Source organism: Hemicordylus capensis, chromosome 15 (genome assembly GCF_027244095.1).
Source record: "Hemicordylus capensis ecotype Gifberg chromosome 15, rHemCap1.1.pri, whole genome shotgun sequence".
In the NCBI taxonomy this organism is placed as follows: Eukaryota; Metazoa; Chordata; class Lepidosauria; order Squamata; family Cordylidae; genus Hemicordylus; species Hemicordylus capensis.
This window is the reverse complement of record NC_069671.1, coordinates 6,265,898-6,286,697: the sequence shown is the minus strand read 5'-3', so window position 1 is coordinate 6,286,697 and position 20,800 is coordinate 6,265,898. Positions and strand designations below refer to the sequence as shown.

Here is a 20,800-nt window from a genome sequence, read left to right as displayed (position 1 = left end):
CGCCCCCTAGAATGCTCTAATTTTGCTTCCTTCCACTGTCATGGGAGCCATAGCTATTGTTGCATCCAAACCAGAAAAACCTGGTTTGCATGAGCCCTCCACAACATGAATGGAAACTAGCCTAGATTTCAACCCTGGAAGCCAGGGAGCCAACCTGTCTCTTCTGACCCATGTGACTCTTTAAGCTGCCATGTTCCATGACTGTGAACAATTGTTTCTACAACAGTGGAAGCAATTGTTTAAAGCAGAGCATTTGGAGAGTCCCCCCTCATTTTACTGAATTGTTGCCTGCCAAACCTAATATCTCCCCCCGCAAATGTGTCTTTCCTTCCCCCCCACAAAAAGGGTTTCAGGGAGAAATTGCATTCAAGGTTGCCCTCTGTTTGCACCCCTGAAGCAAACTTTCTTGTTTGCAATACGTTCTTGTAATGCAAACTACAGTTTAGCGTTTGTTTATTTTTGAAAATGTTATTCTGCTGGCAGCTCACAATAATTTAAATAATCAACATGATGAAATAACCCTACAATGACAAATAACACTATAAAGCAACAATATAGAATGCAGCAATAAAAAACAAACCACAATAAAGAGAGGGAAAACAATATAACTTATTTAAAAGCCTACTTGAAAGAGCGAGGTCTTTAACAGGCTCAGAATGGTAGAGAGAATGGTTTATATCCAGAACCAACTCAGATTTACCTTCTGGAAAAGCTTCCTTGGCTAAATTTCCACATGTCTGGCAGAAGAGCAGCGTCAGGTTTTTTTTTTTTAAAAAGATGACCACCCTGAAAGGAAAGCCCAGTTACAAGCATTATCTCGCAAAATACCTTTCTATTGCCCTTATTATTTTGACTGTGTCTATGAGTGAGCCAGAAGACAAGATCCTCTGCAGGTCATATCAACTAGGATTTTGAAGGATAATGTTAAAATGTATTTCCACCCCCAAATGGGTACTAATTCCTGCTCCCCACCACGACCGCCCCCAAACAATGTCGATGAGAATGTGGATGATCTGCAAGCTCTAGTAATGAAAGTCAAGCAGCACGGTGAAAAAACAGGACGACGACTAAATGTAAAGAAGACTAAACTAATGACAACGGGTACAGCAACCAGCCTCAGAACTGATCATGAAGATACTGAAGTGGTGGATAGCTTCTGCCTTTTAGGATCGACCATCAGCAGTCAAGGATCCAGCGGTCAAGAAATATGCCGCAGACTAGCACTTGGTAGGGTTGCAATGAAGGCCTTGGAAAGGATATTTAGATGCCATGACGTGTCTATACCTACAAAGATTAGAATCGTTCAGACCATTGTTTTCCATGTGACACTCTATGGATGCGAAAACTGGACTTTGAAGAAGCAAGATAGGAAAAGTATTGACACTTTTGAACATTGATACTGAAAAAGACTTTTGAGGAGACCATGGTCAGCCACAAAAACAAACAAATGGATCATAGAACAAATCAATTCAGGATTTTCAATCGAGGCACAAATGACCAGGCTCAAACTATCCTACTCTGGACACATAATGCGAAGACCCAGCTCACTTGAGAAGTCCATAATGTGGGAAGAGTTGAAGGAAAGAGAAAAAGAGGACGGCCAGCAGCAAGGTGGATGGACTCGACGACAGCAATGAAGGCACCACTGAGAAACCTGAAAGGCCAAGTGGAAGGCAGATCATCCTGTAGAGAATCTATCTACTGTATGTGGTTGCGAAGAGTCGACGCCGACTTGACAGCACTTAATCAGTCAACAAAACTTCTTGAGATGATGCCCACCCGCAGCAACTAGAAACTCTGAAACTGCTACACTCTGGATAATATATACAAAAATAAATGTATTTTAAGGTATTCTGGTCTTCCTTTCAGCCCTCAAAAGGGTCTCCAAAGCAGCTTACAAATGTAAAGGTCAACATAATACAATCAAAAGAAGAGAACAATAATTAAAATTTAAAATACGGGGAACAAAAAAGAAAGGAATGCTCAGAACAAAAACCTGGCAGAACAAAAAGGTCTTGAGCAGGTGCTAAATGATTAGCAAGTGGCCCAGATGGGCTTCAAGGGGCAGGAAGTAGTGTTCCCTCCAATAGGGATTCCCAGCTGTTGTTAACTACAACTCCCAGAATCCCCAGACAAAGGCCACTGCAGCTGAGGATGCTGCGAGTTGTAGTCAACAACATCTGGGAATCCCTGTTAGAGGGAACGGTGGCAGGGAGTTCTATCATCTGGGAGATTCAGATGAAAAGGCCATGCCATGCCCCCCACAACAGACTTCTGAAGGGAAGGGAACATGGAACCAAAGCATTAGAGGAACAAAGTGGGAAGGGGCAAGAATGGGGAGAAGCAGCCCTTGGCAACTATAGTTTTATTCTTTTTTCCTCCAATACAGGCTACCCCTATAAATACTGGGGGCAGTTTCAGGGTTTCTAGTTGGAAATCCCTGTCAGAGGGAACACTGAGCCCTTTCCAACCAGGCAGGCAAAATCAAACACGTTGTGCTTCTGGTAAACCCAACAGGACCCGGAGGGGAGGGGTTGCCTGTGCTTGTCTGAAGCGTCTGCCAATGAGCTGTTGCTTTTCACAATATTTTTGCATACTTCTGAAGGTATAATTACAGCATTCATTCCATTTTGAATGTAATTGCTGCACTTTGCAGTGTTGCTTTCCCCCAAGTAATAAAGCTGAAGCAAGGAATTCCTCCTTAACTATTGATCTCTCGTGCTGTGTCGAACAGCCTGTTTTTGCATCCCTCCTCCCTCACCCAAGCTGCTTTCCTTCAAAGAACAGCAATTGTCCAATCTTATAAGCAGCCCCAGAAGCAAGCTCACTCCTGACTTTGGGCAGTAGGTCTTGCCAGCCCCCACGAGGACACAACTGGGCCAATAATCTCTCATCAACTGGTCCAATTACCTCCAATAATCTGCAGCTTTTTGTTCTGTCCTGAGCTCTTTGAGAGAGGCCAGACTAAATTCATCAGCATTTGTTTTCAAGGGCTTGGTTTCTGGGCTTGATTGCAGAGTAGACATGCTTGGAGCCATTGCCAATGGGCTTTTTTGTGATTGAAGCACAACTTTTCTGCTTGAGGATGCAGTGGCGTCATTGCAAGTAACAGGAACCTTAGAACTATCTACCTCAGAAGCTGCCTTTTACTGAGTCGGACCGTAGGTCCATCTAGCTCAGTATGATCTACGACACCGACTGGCAGTGGCTCTCCATGGTTTCAGACAAGGGGGTCTTTCCTAGCCCTATCTGGATCTGCCAGGGGTTGAAACTGGGATTCTCTTCCTGCACAGCAGATGCTCTCCAACTAAGTGACAGCCCCAAACTTACCCACTCTTCAACTAAATGGGACATATAAGAGCATGATTCAGCCGCAAAAAGAAATGGCTCGTGTGATTTTTTGGTTGTATTAAGTGAACCACAGTTTTGGAGTCATGGAAAGTAGTATTTCCACTTTATTCCACACTAGTGTCCTTATCTGTGTCCAGTTTGGGGTGCCACACTCTTAAGATGTAGACAAATGGGAATGTCTAAGATGTTGACAAATGGGCATGGGTTTAGAGAGGAAGGCAATGAAGATGGGCAGCAGACTGGAAAACAAGCCCTCTGAGGAAAGGCTGAAGCAACTTGGTACATTTAGTCTAGAGTAGGGATGTGCCAAAACACAATTCGGAAGCCGAATCGCAGGGCACCTCCCCTTTGATGGCTTCTCCAGCCTTTTTAAAGCGGAAGAGGGCAGGTCAGCTGCTGTTGGGGCATCTCCCAGCAGCTGTAGGGTCACCATATTCAAGCTTCCCAAATCCGGGTGGCCTAGGGTTAGGGTTTGCATAATATGCAAATTATGCAGCAACTAATTTGCAATTCATTCATTCATTCATTCATTCATTTGACAGATTTGTATATTTTCCCCTCCTCTGCCCTCCCATGTGATTGGATCCACAGTAAAATACGGGCAATCCAGGCAGTACATTTGAAATCCATGCAAATCCAGGTAGAATTTAGCAGTCGGGTGGAGGAGCCAAAATCCGGGGGCTACCCTAAATTCTGGGGGGCATGGCAACCCTAAGCAGCTAGCACTGGTACACACTTAGGGAAATGTGGCTAAGGGAGCATTCGCTCCCTTAACTTCATTTACGAGGTGGGCTCTCCCGTCAAGGCTCTGCCGGGAGCCGTCAGGGTAGTTTTTCCTCCTACCTTGCTTCCACACCACCGGAAATTGGGAGCACACACAGCTCCAAAACCTGGGTAGAAAAACACAGTTTTTCATTGTGTTGAATGACCTCCATGTGTTCCTGCTCATGAGGAATTCATGCATAAGGCCCCTCATGAAAGCCAACCATGCGGCCACTGCAGGGGAGGAGGTCAACTGGTGTTGTCCCACTCCTCCCTCACCTTCCTGGGAGAGGATGCGAGAAGAGGCAACCCTTGGCAAGAGTCTGGCTTTGGGAAGTTGGGCTCTGGGACCCCAGGGAAGGTGGCTGTCAGCCTGGGTGGGCCAGAAGTAGGGATAAGGTCCAAAACAGGCAGGCCTGGAGTCCCAAGTTGACAGCTGGGGACTGGGGAAGCAGGAGTTTACACAGGAAAGGAACTGAACATCTCTATCTCTCCTCCCCCCCCCCCCAAGTTATCTGGACTTGTCCCTGCCGCAAGCCCATGGGCATTTTGCCAGCTGCTCCTCGGCTGGGCTCAGCGCTCTGAACAAGAGACACAAGGAAGGCACCAAAGAAGCGGAGAGCTGCTTAAAGTGCCTTAGAAAAAGGAGGAGAAGAAAAAAGCCTGGGAAGACACCAAACAATAAAGGGTTGGTTTTTTTTAGGCACTTTGAGGAGGCTCCTTTTCTTCGCCGCTGCTCATTTCACCACTCTGCCCTGAATAGGGAAAGGCATTTAAAAGGCGTGCTGTACCGCTTGACGTTGGGCGTTAAGTTCTGGCCCCCTCTGCGCATCCTTTCATATCATTGCGCTGCCTGGGTAACTCTGACCTTGTGCCTTTTTCCCTACAGCCACCTCCCCTTTCTTCTCTAGCAGGGCATGAAGGATGCTCGGGGGTCTGCCTTGTGTACAGCTGCCCTCTTCCCTGCCATGTCCCCTGCAGTGCTGAGGATGCTTGTTTGGATGCCGAGGACAAGGCGGCCCTCCTGTGCTCCCTGCTCTGCTGTGACACACTGGCTGCCCGCAGAGCAGGGAGAGCCGTGCAGCGGACGCTGGAGTCGGAGGCATCTCTGTGGCATGGCAGCTTCCTCTGCCTGCTACTGGCCTGTCCAGGAGGCAGCTGAGTGGAAGGCCGGGGAGAGATGTGTGCTGAGGATAGGGTCGGATGTGGCCCTGCTGTTTCCTGCAGTGCCTCAAACAGTGTCTGGGTGCTGAGAGATCCCCCCCCTGCCCCCCCCCCCGCCGTCCTCTGCAGGCTCGACTGAATCCAAACCACCCCAGCAGCACTAGAGGCTAATTCAGCAGCCTTGTCTTCAAGAGCTTGGCTCCTTGACTTGATTGCAGAAGAGAAGAGCAGGGAGTTATTTGGCAAGTGGGCTTGCATGCTGCTGCCGCCGCTCCAAACACAACCGCCTCCCTTGGATGCTTGTCAGGCAATGACAGGGCAGCGTTCCTCGCGCTCCCCTCCTAAGCAGACTTCCCTCCTGCGAATGAGGCATATCATCTGGTCTGCATCTTCCCTCTGTGCGGCTTCTCATCCTGCTCAGCTCTTCCATTCCACGATGCCGCTCAACCCCAGTTGCAGGGGAGCAACAGCAGGAGAGAGGGGCATGCACCTACCTCTTGCCTGGGGGCTCCCCAGAGGCATCTGGTGGGCCACTGTGTGGAACAGGATGGTGGACTAGATGGGCTTCCTTGGGCCTGATCCAGCAGGGCTGTCCTTATGTTCATGTGTGTGCCATGCTTTGTATGGCAGTGGGGTATATGGAATCCTTCCCCCTGTTTGTGCTCTGTGTGGGCATTGGTGTGCAAAAGGTAGGGTTGCCATGTCCCCTGGAATTTAGGGTAGCCCCCAGATTTTTGCTCCTCCACCCAGCTGCTAAATTCCACCCAGATTTACATGGATTTCAAATGCACTGCCTGGATTTTACTCTGGATCCGATCACATGGGAGGGCAGAGAAGGAGGGGGAAGTATACACAAATCTGTCAAATAAATTTAATAAATAAAATGCAAATTAGTTGTAGTATAATTCGCATAACATACAATAATTAGGAATAATATGCAAATTGGGCCACCCCGATTTGGGAGGCTTGAATATGGCAACTCTAGCAAAAGGCCAGTCTCTGCCCGTTTGCACACCCTTTTGCTAGTCAGCACCCTTTTCTGTGCAGAAACTCGGGTCAGAGTCCCCCGTCCCCCGCCCCCACCGCAAGCAAACATGTGCACTCCCCTCCTCACTGGCCCCATTTGCCCTGTTTTCAGTTTCTTCTTCCAGTGGAAAGAGTATTCTGTTATTGCTTAGCAACCTCATCACAACTTTCTGCCATATGCTGGATTCGACATAGATTGTCCTTGGATGAACAAAAGCAAATGGTGTCAAGGGGTGTGTGTGTGTGTCTTGGGTGCATATGTGGCACATGCAACTGTGGTCTAACTCGGGAAATTATGCTCTGATTCTGAACCATTCGCGGGTGGTTTAGGAACCCATGAAGAAATCTCTCTTTCAGAATCGAGCCCAGACTCCAACATGGGATTGGGACTCCTCTGAGTCCAGGAAGGGGTGTGTGTGTGTCCCCTATTCTCTTTATATGCACCTCCATCTCAGCTCTTGCTGGTGCTCTGCTAGAGCCAGCTCCCAAGTCTCTGCATTTGCTTCCTGCCTCCTCTCCCAGCCATCTGTTCCTGTCCTCCAGTTCTAGTTGCTTCTGCTTCAACCCCCAAATCCGACCCACTTTTCCACCCTTGGGCCGTAGCTGTAGGCAGCGGGTAACCTTGGCCCAACTTTCAGCCTAGTTTACTTTGCAGGGTTGCGATGAGAATAAAATGGCGGTTGGTACCATATTTTCTTCTTGAAAGTAAGATGGATAATATATATAAAAATCAAAGTATTAAATATTGTTCTCTCGCTGAGGTTTCCCTAACAATCTAATTGGTAGTATGTCGAGGAAGCTTGCAAGAGCAGAGCAAATAGGTAAGATATGAGCTCTTTGGAAGAGAGCCTTTTATATTAAAAACCAACCCCCATCATGTATAGTACTTTAGGCTATTAAAAGGGATGCATTATCTTGTAATCCTTGGCTGAAGATAGGCAAGTTATCTTCATATTGCAGATGGGAATCTGAGAGACAGGCTTGCCTAAAGTCACGAGCGAAGTCATAACAGAGGCAAGATTCGAACCAGCAATCAATGTGAATTTTCAGCTCTGGAGTAATGGTTTTTGTAACTAGACTTCAATGGGAGCCATTCCAAAAGATCACCTGATGTAGTGTGTTGATCCATTAGGGCTGTCCATGATGCTGTGGTGCTCTCTCTTGTTTGTAGTAAATGGGTGATTTTGTCCAGCATCTACTCTTAGCTTGATCCTTTCCCAAGAATAACCTGAGCCTTTCACATGACTAGCCACTTAATGGCGCAGTGGGGAAGTAACTTGCCTAGCGAGCAAGAGGTTGCTGGTTTGAATGCCCAGATTATGGGAAACACCTATATTGGGCGGCAGCAATATAGGAAGATGCTGAAAGGCATCATACTGCACGGGAGGAGGCAATGGTAAACCCCTCCTGTATTCTACCAAAGAAAACCACAGGGCTCTGCGATCTCCAGGAGTCGACACCGACTCGACAGTGCAACTTTATCACATGACTGGGGCCTGCGTGTTTGATTTTTCAAATATAAATAACAGTTGCACAAGACTCCGATCCAGATCAGAATTGTTGCATGGGAGGAAGAGGACTTTAATCCTCTGCCCTCCCTACGGCCCAAGTGGGATCACCCTCCCCAGCTGGGAAGACAAAGGAACCCAAAGCAGTCCTGGGAAGCAAAACAACAATTAGCACCAATGACAGTAGCTGTGCCACCCACACTAAGCCTACGGATCCATTTCAATTAGCTGCGATCAGCCGAGTTTCTGCACAGTCCCTGTGTCACTTGCGAGGCTCAGGTGTGCTGATTCAGCACACCTAGCTGTTGCTGAAGTTCGCTGACAGCTAAAGGAAACATGCAGGAAGGAATTATTCTTATGGGAATGCAGCATCACCATCTTATTACATTAAAAGAAATGGCACAGAAAACTGCTGGCTCTGCAGCCACACCTATGAAACTACAGCACATGTTGCTGAATGTCAGGAGGAAAGAAATCAAACTGCAGGACCTTCTGACCTGCAATTCCTTGACGGATAACCCAGTGGCAGGAGGAGCTCACTGTTGCCAGAGACTACTGGGTCTCTGGCAAATTTAATGCGCAAGTCAAGAAAATCCATGCATGTACATTGCATGATGTCAAACAAAATGCAGGATCTTGAGCACCCAAAGGACAGAACTTGGGCCAGAATGGGAAACTCTCCCAAGACCCGGCAGAGGTGAGGTAGAAGTATTGTAAGCCTGTGCTCTTCAGGGTTGGGTCCAGCGTTCCCGCTAGCAGGCATTCCCAGATGTTGTTGACTACAACTCCCAGAATCCCAAACTATAATGGCTTTTGCTTGGGGATTCTGGGAGTTGTAAGCAACAACATCTGGAAATCCCTGTTAGAGGGAAGACTGGTTGGGTCCCTGCCTCTGTTCCAGATTGGAAGTAGGGATGAGTTGCTTTCTTTGGTTCCATTCTGCCTCTCCAGCTGTTGTTGAATGCCAACTTCCCTCATCCCCAGACACAGTAAATTCTAATAAGTTGTAGTTGAATAACAGCTGGAGAGTCAAGGTTGTGCTATAACAATACAGGAGGCCCTCATTTTTCGTGTGGGGTTATGGTCCCGGCTACTATCGCAAAAGCAGAAGCTGCAATAATGCAAGCCTTGTGCCTTTAGGAACCTTGGGGGTAGGTTCCTCAGTGCAAAGAAAAGTGCTACCCCCCGAAAAAAACACCCACCCCTGAACAACCCAGAAATAAGAGGAGTATAGCACAGTACCTTGGACTATAATAACTATAAGCATTTGTCTATAAGAACATAAGAACAGCCCTGCTGGATCAGGCCCAAGGAAGCCCATCTAGTTCAGCCTCCTGTTTCACACAGCGGCCCACCAGGTGCCACTGGGAAGCCCACAGGCCAAAGGTGAGGGCACGCCCTTTCTCTTGATGTTGCATTGTGTCTCTGAGGCTGGAGGTGGCCCATAGCCACCAGACTAGTAGCCACTGATAGATAGACCTGTGCTCCATGAACTGTCTTCCACGACTCTCCAGCTCTTCCAGTAATGGCCCCCCAAATCTCCAAATCCTCTGAATTCCACCAAAAAACCTCACTGAAAAACCAGAGGGAAAGCCCCAACATGGTTCTACGCTGCTTCCAAAAGCCAGCTGTAGCACCAGAAATGTCACCGGAAGTCTGAAACGTGTGCATAGGGACTGTGGAATTCACCCCCGTGATGATGAAAACCGGGTTTATATTGCCCAGCCGCTAATAGCTGAAATTGTGATGGGAGAGAACCTGCAAGCAAGGAGGGTCTCTTGTATTCCATTCCAGAATTTTGCTCCCTCTCTCCCAAACTGTGTGATTTCCACAGCTTTCATTTCCTTCTGTTTTGTCTTACATCACCCCTCCTCCCTTAGCAATGTATGCAAGTGGCAGCTGATGAAATGCAGCATTCAGGAGCAGAGGTGTCTTTTTGCATTGTCTTTTATCAGTGTGCTGATGCTCAAGCCTTTGAGCACATTGATATGTTAAAGTGGGGAAAGGTGAAGGAAATTCAAGTTGCAGCAAACTGCTTATTTGCAACCAAGTCCAGAAACCAAACTGGAGGAACAGCAGATTCCTAAGGCATTGGTGTCTCTCTGCAAACAAGACCAGGTAATTCAGAACACCAAAATCCAGAGAGAAACTCAGAGGGGGATTTCATAAACATCATCTTTAACTGGAAACATGTGCCAGGCCTTTTAAGAAGAATCTCCCCTAAAATGATATTTTTCTTCTGCATCTGCCGAGTGTTTGGGGTAGAGTGTGTTCCGACGATGTATGGAACTTTTGTTCCTTGTGTCTGATTAACCGTAGCCCGACTTCATAACCTCAGGTTTGGAAGCGTCTCTATGCAAAGAGACGCAGCCAATCCTGCTCTTGTTCTGAATCACCTGACCTCGCATGGTCCTCCAAGACGCTTGATGCCAGAATTATGCTAGCCCCTGCTAACTGAGCAAAGCAGCACCTTTCAAAGTGGTGGTTCTATAATTTTTCTTTTCTTTTCATCACTTTGTTCTTTTAGATGCCAGGTGGAAGACCTTTCTGTTCACTGAGGCTTTGTAAAATTGATTTTTAAGAAGTTTAAAGGTTTTTTTTAAAAAAAGTTTTAAATTGTTTTGTATTTTGTATTTTCTGTTGTAATTTGTTTGTGTGTGTTAATTGGATGTTTTTATTGTTGCCCAGAGAACAATTCGCTGTGGGGTGACTAACAAAGTGAATTGTTATTGTTATTATCATTGTTGCTGCTGCTGCTATTAATTAATTCATTATTTAGCAGGAGGGGTGTAATTGTCACTATCCAGCCCCAGTATAGTGGTTTTTCTAGCGGTGTTAATTAATTAATATTAATATTAATATTAATTAATTAATATTAATTTATTTATTATTAATTAATATTAATTAATTTATTATTAATTAATTAATTCAATTTCTATACTGCCCTTCCAGAAATGTCTCAGGGCGGTTCACACAGAGAAATAACAAACAAATAAGATGGATCCCTGTCCCCAGAGGGCTCACAATCTGTGTTCCTTTTTCGTTTGTGAGTCCTTTTGGGACAGGGAATAATCCTATTTCTTTTTTGAGGCAAACTGCTTTGAGATCTTTTTTTGTTGAAAGTGGCATATAAATATCCGCAGTAGTAGAAAGAAAGGTCCTTGGTCTTTGGCTGGAGCTAGATCTGAAAGTACTAGATAAGACTGTTGCCAGGCAACCTTATAGTCCAGGACCTGATAATTTCTTGCACCGACCCTGATTTTAATGCCTTTTGTAGGGGGAAAAACACATGACAATAAATGCGTTCTACACTGGCAACGTGCAGGAATATTGCTATAGTTATGAGCAAGGTACATAAAGTGTATTACCTAAGCACCCAGGGTGGGAATGAATTGGTTGAATAATGGTTGAAGATGTACCAGAATGCTACATAGTAATTTAGATGGAAAATAAGAGAGAAAAAATTAAAAAGTAAACAAGCATTTTAATCCTAAAATCCATGAAATGAACACATTAGGCACGTCTGTTTTGTATATGTAGATTTGTTTTGCTCTTGAACTGGTAAATGAGGGTTGTTTTGGTCCAAAGCCAAATAATATATTGAGGCAATTTCATGGCTCATGAATTATAGAAGAGAATGCTTGGAACGTGGAGCTCGCGTCTTCGCCTGGCTGCCTCCCCCCCCCTTTGGTTTAATCCCTTGGGAATTTTAGTTTGAACCATCTTCCAGCGCCTGAACGGTGTCTGCAAGCCCGCAGACGGCTCCGGCGGAATGGAAGGAATTCTAAATATGAGCCCCCTTTCCCTTGACCGGAGCTTCTTTTTTTGCTAATTCCCAGGTGGCAGCAAAAATGCTTTGATTTTATCATAATGGTCAGCCTAGTTACAAAGGAAAACACTTTTTCTGAACTGGGGTCTCCGAAGGAGAGCCGCACAGACTTATTTTCAATTCCCTCTGTCTTCTTTTGAGAGCTAAGTATTGCTCGCTTACACACACACACACACACACACACACACACACACACACACACACACCAACTACATTTTTAGAAAAGAAGATTGAACTGTTGTGGCCTCCTTGTTAACTTAAAGCTGCTTGCTTACAACCGAGGATCCTCCGTCCCAGGGGTGGGCAATTTGTTTGGCGCCAAGGGCCACAGCCGGAATAGATCAGGAGCCCTAAGGCTGTAACTAATTTGCATGTTTTATTTGCAAGTCATTAACTGAATCTGCATATCATTTTCTCAGGCTTGGCAGATGCCAGACACCACATGGTGGACATGTTGCATGCATTTTGCGAATTCCAGAGCCGTTGCTGTGTTAGGTCTGTCAGAGCAGAAGGTGCTGGGGCACATATGAAGCTGCCTTCTGCTGAACCAGACTGTTGTCCATCTAGCTGATTGCTGTCTACAGCTCTCTAGGACTTCAGACAGGGGTCTTCCTCCCCGGAATTGTTGGGGATTGAAATTGGGACCTTCTCTATGCCTTCTGGAGGAGTCTGGGAATGCAGGGGATCTAGGGACCGCATCAAGATCATTGTCTAATGCTCAAGACCCCCTCCATAGCCCCCAGGACCAACAGCACGCTGAGCCATGCCAAGCTTCAGTGAAGCACCCACCGGGCCACTCTTCCAATGGGCCTCTTGGGAGTTAGGGGGAGCAAGTTCTGGATTGTTTAGCTCTAGGAAGAGGTGAGGCTGCTGACTCCTTTATAAACACCTCAGCTGCAGCCAGGCCTTTGCTGGAGCAACAGTTTCACACTGGGAGCTTCTAGAGCCTGCTCTCAAGGCCTCTGCTTGATAGCCAATCTGAGAGCAGGTATCTGCTCTTAGATCTTGATCAAACCTCTTGCCTTGCTCTCTGCTTGGCCTGGTTTCTGACACAGGTCCCACACCTTGCATGGCCCTTCTTATGTCCCAGGGTCCGTGTGGATGTCAGGGTGTTTTTGCTCCGACTGAAAAGCTGAGCCTGGAGCAACAGTGCAATACGGAGTCAGCCACACCCCTATTGTTTCTTCAGATCATTTGGGCTGAAGAGTTGCAGTACTGATTCTGGCCATTATTTGGTGGCGCTGTAGTGCAGCAGAGAGGCTGATCACTCTTTCAGCTTGGGAACTTCTGTGGAGGTATAGGGTGTAAGGCATTGGAGCCCTGCTGCCTGTTTCCCCAAGTAGTGACCCCTGATACCCCTGAGGTATATCGGTGATCAGCCTTGCCCTCCTCCAGCCTGTAATATGGGGCTACCTTATAGGGCTACCTTACAGAGCTGTTCCAAGGGTTACTGAATGAAGTATGGGAAGCTCTTTGAATGCTTGAAGTGCACTATATATTAGGGTTGCCATATTCTGGCATTCCCAATCTGGGTGCCTAATTTGCATATTATGTAAATTGGCTTGAAAATCATTTTTGAGCAGAAAAGTGACTGCACGTTTTGCTCCATAACTCTGCTTCTACAAGGGCTAGAGCTTAGCTGCTTTTTAAAAAAAAAAAAAACAATGAAAGCTGAAATCTTGGCGAATCTGGGTGGGCTAAGCCATCTGGGTGAGATGCTTAAAATCCAGGTGAAACCCAGAATTGGGGGGGGGGAAGGCAACTCTACTCTATATGCACCCCAAATATCTTTATTGTTCTTTGTTTTAGGCTGACAGTGTTTGCTTGTCATTTCAGCGCTCTCCTCTCTCATCTTGCATGGAGCCAGTCTCAAGTTAGAAATCTGATAAGGTAAGAACACGTAGCGTGTTGCATTAAAAAAAGAAAGAAAGAGGGAAAGCTGTATCTTCAGTAACAGCAAAGTACTATGTCATTGGTTTATTCTGGGTGCCGCGGTGTAAACTCTTGTCCAGTTTAGAGGCTGGGGGTGCAGTTTGTATTTAAACAATGTCTAGACAAAACAGAAGAAGTGATTTAGAACCAAAGCTTGTGTTTGAGATCTGATCTGCCTGTGTCTGGACTGTATACTACTTCACACTGCTTATGGAGAACACACATAGTCTCTCTCAGAGCTCATAAATAACTATATTTTGAGGAGAAGACTTGTAGTGCAGTCAGTTTTCCGCAGGGATTTCTTTTTTGGTATGGAGGAGCATTTAAGCATGGGGTGCCCTACAAATTGAGGCTATTCCCACGATCATTGGGAAGCGGACAAAGGGAGCTTAGCCCACTTCTTAGTGATCGTGGGAACCATGAGCCCGGTGCTCCCAAGGCGGCTAACCTGCCTAATCCCCCCCCCCCACAAATGAGGTTAACGGAGTGAGCGCTCCGTTATCCTCATTTATTTGCTCGTGTGTCGCCGCGATGCGTGGCGAAACACGAGTAGACCCTGCCCTGACTGGGAGACTGCAGCCAGCCTCCCGGGCTTGGGGGTCTCTCCAGGATGCCCCGTGCACTCGCGTGGGGCATTCTGGGAGGCCCCCAATCCCTGCAGCCCCCGCCGGCTCCGTGATGGAGCTGGCAGTCATGTGGGCGGCCACTCCGGCTGCTCCAGGGCTGCTCTTTGATGGTCTCCGGGGAGCGTGGACTTAGAGAGAACCGGAGAGAACGGAACGGACTTTGTCTGGTGTGGAAACCAGGCACTGGCAGGCTTCAAGCCTGTGGAGTCTGCTTTATTGTTGTGCTTTTCTTTTTACTACAATGTCAGGGTCCCACCGGCCAGAGCCAAGTGGAAGATAGTGGCTGATATGCACAAGGGCGACTCAGGTGCTGCTGGACACAGCTTCCCACTGGCTTTACTCAGACCCGGCCTTTTTAAAGGATGTGGGAGTAGCTTTGGGGCACTTGGTTGTAAAAATCTAGAGAGAAACTCTGCGTCCATAGATTGGCCACAGATTACTAGAAGAAAATCTGAAAGAGGGGCAGTTCTGCAGCTAACGGACACCCCCTGGATCATGGCAGAGGCTTGCATTGCTGCCCAGAGCCAGGCAAATGGTGTAGTTGGGTTGTGGGGACTCTGCTGCCTAGTGGTCATGGGGCAGAAAGGGAAGATTGGCCCACAACCCTCCCACCTTCTTCTTTGGAGAGGTGGGCCAGAGAAAGCAAAGAGCAAGCTGTCACTCAGCTGGTGGGCTCCCTTTCCCTCAAGGGCCCAGGGACAGTTGTCTCCCCTCCCCTAATCTTGTTCAGTTATATCTATGCCGCAGGGTGGACTCGCTACTGGTAGTATTCAGGACCAATAATCTCTGTCTCTGTCTCTGATCTATTTTGTGTCATTCAAGTTCTATGTCAGGGGTGTCCATCTAGGGTTGCCAGGTCCAGATGATGGGAAAATGTCAATAACCGTTGCCAGAAAAAAAGTGGAAACAAAGGTTTTTCAACCCCAAACAAGTCTCCACTTTGCATAAAATTTGCATATGTTTATTGGTATTATATATGCATGTTTTGATAAAAATTGGATAATTTGAGAATAAATACAGCTCCCCACTGTGAAGCTGATGACCTGCCGAGCTAGATGGCTGCTCAGTCTGCTGTCCAGGTGCTGAGTTCTGGAGGCCCCAATAATTGCATAATGATTGGCTAACTTTTCCGAGTGCGACCTTCTTTTTAATGTTTTTTTAATAGCAGTGATTGCACCCCACTGATGATTACATTTCAACGTTATTTCTTTCCAGCCATGCCTAGCAACTTCAGTCCTAAGGTTATACAGGTGGACCTCATTATCTTTGGTGGTTCCATTCTTGGCTATAACTGCCGATAATGGAACCACGGATAATGAGTTATTGAGGCAATGGGAATCAGGGGATTAGGTTTCTGGAGGCTAAAAACGGCTAAAAACCTAAGAAACAAGAGAAACAAAGTGCAGGACCTCCAAAGTGTGGGTCTCCAACTGTCCAGCAGTGCCCACCAAAAGCTCCTATGCTGCCATTTTCCTGCAAAAAATAACAGATTATTACTATTATTTTTACAAATGAGCCACAAAATGGCTCCTTTCGTCAAAATGGCGGCCAGAAATAACCTTAGAGGTCATTTCTGGCCACTCTGAAACCGCGGATACGTGGACATTTTCCAGCCATGTATACTGAGGTTGGGTGCACACGGCCCGTGGGCGGATATATGAAACTGCGGGTCTCAGGGCTGCATGTAACGAGGTCCACTTGTATTCCAGCTGAATGGGAGTAACGCAACCTTTGTTGGTGAGACAAACACAAAACAGAAGCTGTGCCCAGCCTTGTGCCAGTGTTGTGATGCTGGGCAATGGGTTCTAGCAGCAGCGACCCATCAGCTGGGAGGGCCGAGCAGTCGTCTACACGTCTCCTTGCGATGACCCATCAGGAGAATTAAATCATTTTTATTGTATTATCTCAGGCCAGTATATGTCTTGCTAGCATTTATGGCCCCTAAAGTACAGCAGCTTCAAGGTATTTAGGTTAGGAGTCAGTCTGCCGTTTGCAGAGAGGCAGAGTTGGAGAGATTCCATGTTAAGTGGTAGCCATGGTGGACTGTGAATTATGATTCATGGAGCCGGCTGTGACTTTATAGCTTTTAAGCTCAGAGCAACTCTGTTTTTGATGGATTTGTTTTGGGCTTTTCCTGTCCCTGGTGTCATTTCTGCTCGTCACGTGTGTTTTACCTATGCTCATTCCCTTGGTTTATGAATTCCTTTAGCTTTCTGGTTTATTTGCACAGCCTCCTTCAGTTCGCTCAAATCTGATTTCTCTCCCCACACCCCCACAAGGTCTTGCTTTGCTTTTCCTCCAAGAGATGCACAATAGTTAGCGTGCTGAGGTGGTTTTGTTTTTTGTTATAATGGGACCAACTTCTGCAGGTTGTCAAAGTATCTGAAAAACAGGCGTAGTCCGATGCTAGCCGAATTTAAAGTGAAAACTCTACCAAAATGGATAGCACACTGGATTCCTAGGAGCCAGCATCCAATTCTTGGATATCAGTGCCCCAGATTGGTAGGCAACACCCCACGAATACGACAAATATTTATATTAAGCTTTTCAATGAAAAGTCCCGCTGCCAAAGCGGTTTCATTCATTTATGAATGAATGAACGAATGAAATGGCTCCCTGTCCCCAAAGGGCTCACAATATGATAGGCACCAGCAACAGCCACTGGAGGGATGCTGTGCTGGGGATGGATCAGCCCTGCTGCACTCCCCCTGCCAATTAAAGAGAATCACCACTTTTAAAAAGTGCCTCTTGGCTCAGTGTTTATGCTTCCAGGGTGAAATAACGCCTGGGCCATATGGTAGCTGAATATGCCAAGTGCCAGGATAATTCATCCTATTGGTTGTTTCTTTTTAGCCTGGTGATATGGCTGATGAAACATGGGGAGCGGGGTAGTGCTCAGCCTCTCCTGTTGGGTGGTGGCCGCCATTGGCAGTCAAGGTGGGGAGGACGACCAGGACCGAAGGGAGGAATTGGGAAATCATTGTCAAGCAGCCAGAGCCAAAATACAGGTAAACAAATATATTTCAGGTGATTTATTTGTATGTCTCTTAGTGAACAATGGGATAGAACTGGGATTCTCAGTGTTGGGTCCCCGGATGTTATTGGACTTCAACTCCCATAATCCCCAGCCCAAGTGGCCGTTGGTTTGGGATTATGGGAACTGAAGTCCAATAACATCTGGGGACCCAACGTTGAGAATGCCTGGGATAGAAAACTGCAAGCATGTACTTTTAGTAAAAGGGACTGGATACTTATTTTTTGTTTCAAACGAGAGCTGAAAATCCAAAAGGATGCCTCCAGTTTCCTGAGGTGTCAAGGATACGGTTTCCAGGGGGAAACCCGCCAGCTCTTCCCCTTTATGGCAGACCGTGTGGACAGTGGCACAGGATGTGCAGGATGAGGACCAGAGTGAAAATGCAGCATAGAGACAGGACCCACAGGAGGGTCTACACAGGAGATGGGTCTACATAAAAGTAGCACAAGAGGATCCATTTGGAGGAAGGGCTGATGGTTGGCTGTTGCTCTGCTGGTGGTTGGTCTGGGCAGTGAGGAAGTTGAAGAAGCAGGAAGTCAGAATGAGAAGTTGATGGTAAGAGGGCAAATAGGTAGATTTTGCATGTGGGAATATGAACAAAGAGACCAGGAGCCAAGAGTGGGAAGGCCTGATAATGATAGCTCAGAGAACAGGACATTTATCTGGGCCTCTGCCAAGACCACCACCTAATGGCACAGCGGGGAAATGACTTGACTAGCAAGCCAGAGGTTACTGGTTCGAATCCCCACTGGGATGTTTCCCAGACTATGGAAACACCTATATTGGGCAGCAGCGATATCGGAAGATGCTGAAAGGCATCATATCGTACTGCGCGGGAGGCGGCAATGGTCAACCTGTCCTGTATTTACCAAAGACAACCACAGAGCTCTGTGGTCGCCAGGAGTCAACACCGACTCAATGGCACAACTTTACTTACTTCCAAGACCAGGGGTGGGTGGAATGGGAAGGAAATAGCTTCCAACCCCAAAGTCAGCCTAAATGGCTGCCGACCCCAAGACGTACCATTTTTCATAGTTCTGCATATTTCATAGTTGAAAGCATTCCATCAGTCTAGATCAGGATTTCCCAACTTTGCGTCTCCAGATGATGTTGGACCACAGCTTCCCTCATCCCCAGCCACCATGACCAAAAAGAACGAATGGCTTCATTATAACTGGGCATTACTCCTCCATTATAATGGGAGGGAAGCTGGTCTTGTTCTAGCAAGCGTGGATTGCCCACTTTGCTAAGCAGGGTCCATCCTGGTTTGCATTTGGATGGGAGAAGGCATGTGAGAGCACTGTAAGAGATTCCCCTGAGTGGATGGGAAGAGCACCTGCCTGCTTGTACGCAGAATGTTCCACGTTATCTCCCTGGCGTCTCCAGATAGGACTGAGAGAGATTCCTGCCTGCCTGCGACCTTGGAGAAGCTGCCGCCAGTCTGGGTAGACAGTCCTGAGCTAGATGGACTTATGGTCTGACTCAGGATAAGGCAGCTTCCTATATTCCTAACTGCAAAGGCAACTGCCCCTACCATTTTTCTACCCCACCCAACAATTTTTTTGTAATGCATTGTGCACGTATTGATGGCAGTGAGGAATTAGGCTCTCCCTGCAAGCAAGGTAGGCAGCCCCCCAGGTGGCTTGGAGACTCTCTTGCATGCTAGACACATGGTTCTGAAACTGCGCCATTGACAAGAACTGCCCTGAGACAACCAAAGCTGTTCACACCTGTGGGATATTACTGGCAATTCACTGTTGGCCAGGTACAGGTATATCTCGTATATTTCTTCCAGGGGGCCTTTGTTTCCCCCAACCTATTTTGTATGCCAGGAATGTTGAGCAGTGTTATAGAGAAGAGTTCCCTGGCCGCATGCAGAGTGCATTTCTTTCACCATGAGAAATCGGATCCTCTGCCTTCCCCATGACCTATGGGATTAGGGAGCAGAGTGTCTTGATTTAAGGAGTGTGGCTTCTAAGTAAGTGTGAGCCAGATACCTATCCATTTAGGAGTCGAGCAGTTTCTAGAGCACCCCTTCCTTGCTATTTTGGTGGATCCCCCCACCCCACCCGCCCAAAAGCACCCTTGCGGAAGCACAGCCTTTGCAAGCTGCCTACCCCAATGTCCAAAGATGTGAGGGGAATGTTCTGTCAAGCCAGACATTAACGGATTGCTCAGTGGAGCCAAGCAGCTGTGGATTTATGCAAGCCCCTTCTTCACAAAAATGTGCACTGCTCCAATTGTTTTCATGACTGTTGTACCCAAAGCCCCTCTTGTGGTGTCGGTTGAATGAGCCTTTACCCTTCCTCTTGATTGCACATCATATACTAAGCTGTCAGGCATGTCCTATTGCAATCCACTGCTTCCAACACACATGAACACAAGAGCCACAACTTTTAGTTGGATTCCCGCCCCACCCCCAGTTAGGAGGGCTGCAACTTTTAGTTGATTGATTTAGCTAGATGATTTGACTAACAACTGATTAAAAAGGTCTCTCCTGATAACCAGACAGCAGACTTATATTTATTTCTAATACGATGTATTTTCTGAGACTTGAATGTCTCTCTTGTTCCATTGTTTATCCTCTCCCCCCCCTTTAATTTCCTTAAGTATCTTTCTTTTTCGATTCTAAATTTGTGGGCAGGGTGTTGTCATGAACCTTGTGCAGCACCTAGCTTTTTAGGCACTTCAGAAACGATGATAATAATTGTATTAAGTACTTATAAAAATTTGTGCGTGCCACCTTAAGAGGCATTCCTTCCTATGAGAGAATGGGAATGCCTCTCCCTGTGAGAGAACTGGACTGCCTCTTCCAGGATGATGCATGCATGTAACATCTAAAACCAAATAAAGTGTGTTTGTTTCCTTTAGAGCAACTGGCTCCCCCCCCCAACAAGTTTATGCAGATTTTTAATAATTGATTTTCATAAGCCAAAACTAACGTGATTAATAGACTGAGGTTTTCTTAATTGGGTGGCAGACCTAATACATAAACCTCTAATTTAATTCAACTCTTCTCTTTGACCTTGATCAACTTTTGAAAGCAAAACCGCACCGGGTGGTCACGCAGTGAATACTTAAGCTTCCGCACTCGGAATTGGGGTGTTTTGACTCTAAGTATGAATTGGTGGCTCTAATCTATGCTGGTTCTCTTTCCTGTGCACATTAGTGCAGACACAAGGAGCAGCAGATGCATGCTGGGTGATGGGCTGCTCTGCAAGGTTCTGCCAGGGCAGTGAAGTTCGCTGTTTGTAATTGGCAATAGAATTGGGACCCGTGCGACTGAAGAATGCAGCAAGCCCCAGGTGATGTAATGAAGTCAGACTGAGAGTTAGTAGGGGTAAGGTGGAGCAAAGCCAGGACAGATGCAGGGGCCAGGCAGCCAAGAGGGGTCCAGGTGGGTAGTCTGAGGAGCTTGCCCCTGCCCAGTTTAAAGAGAGGGGACCACTTTGGAAGGTTTAAAAAGCAAGTCGAAATATCATTGGTTCAGCCACCCATGCAGATGCTCTTCCCAGAGCGGCTCCATCCCCTCAGGGGGAAGATCTTACAGTGCTCACGCGTGTAGTCT

The 20,800-nt window shown here is 46.9% G+C and overlaps 1 protein-coding gene across 16 annotated transcripts in view; it reads left to right on the top strand.

Annotated features, from left to right (window-relative positions):
* Positions 1-20,800, top strand: part of ARVCF (ARVCF delta catenin family member) — a 493,848-nt gene that overhangs the window by 80,370 nt on the left and 392,678 nt on the right. For 7 of the 16 annotated variants that reach the window (XM_053279344.1, XM_053279352.1, XM_053279348.1 and 4 more), the window contains one exon: positions 13,477-13,530. The exons of 8 other annotated variants lie outside the window; for them this stretch is intronic. The gene's annotated coding sequence lies outside the window, so the exon portion shown is untranslated. Of the gene's footprint in view, positions 1-13,449; positions 13,531-20,800 lie in introns of all 16 variants that reach the window. One more of the 16 variants, XM_053279349.1, reaches the window with a different exon arrangement.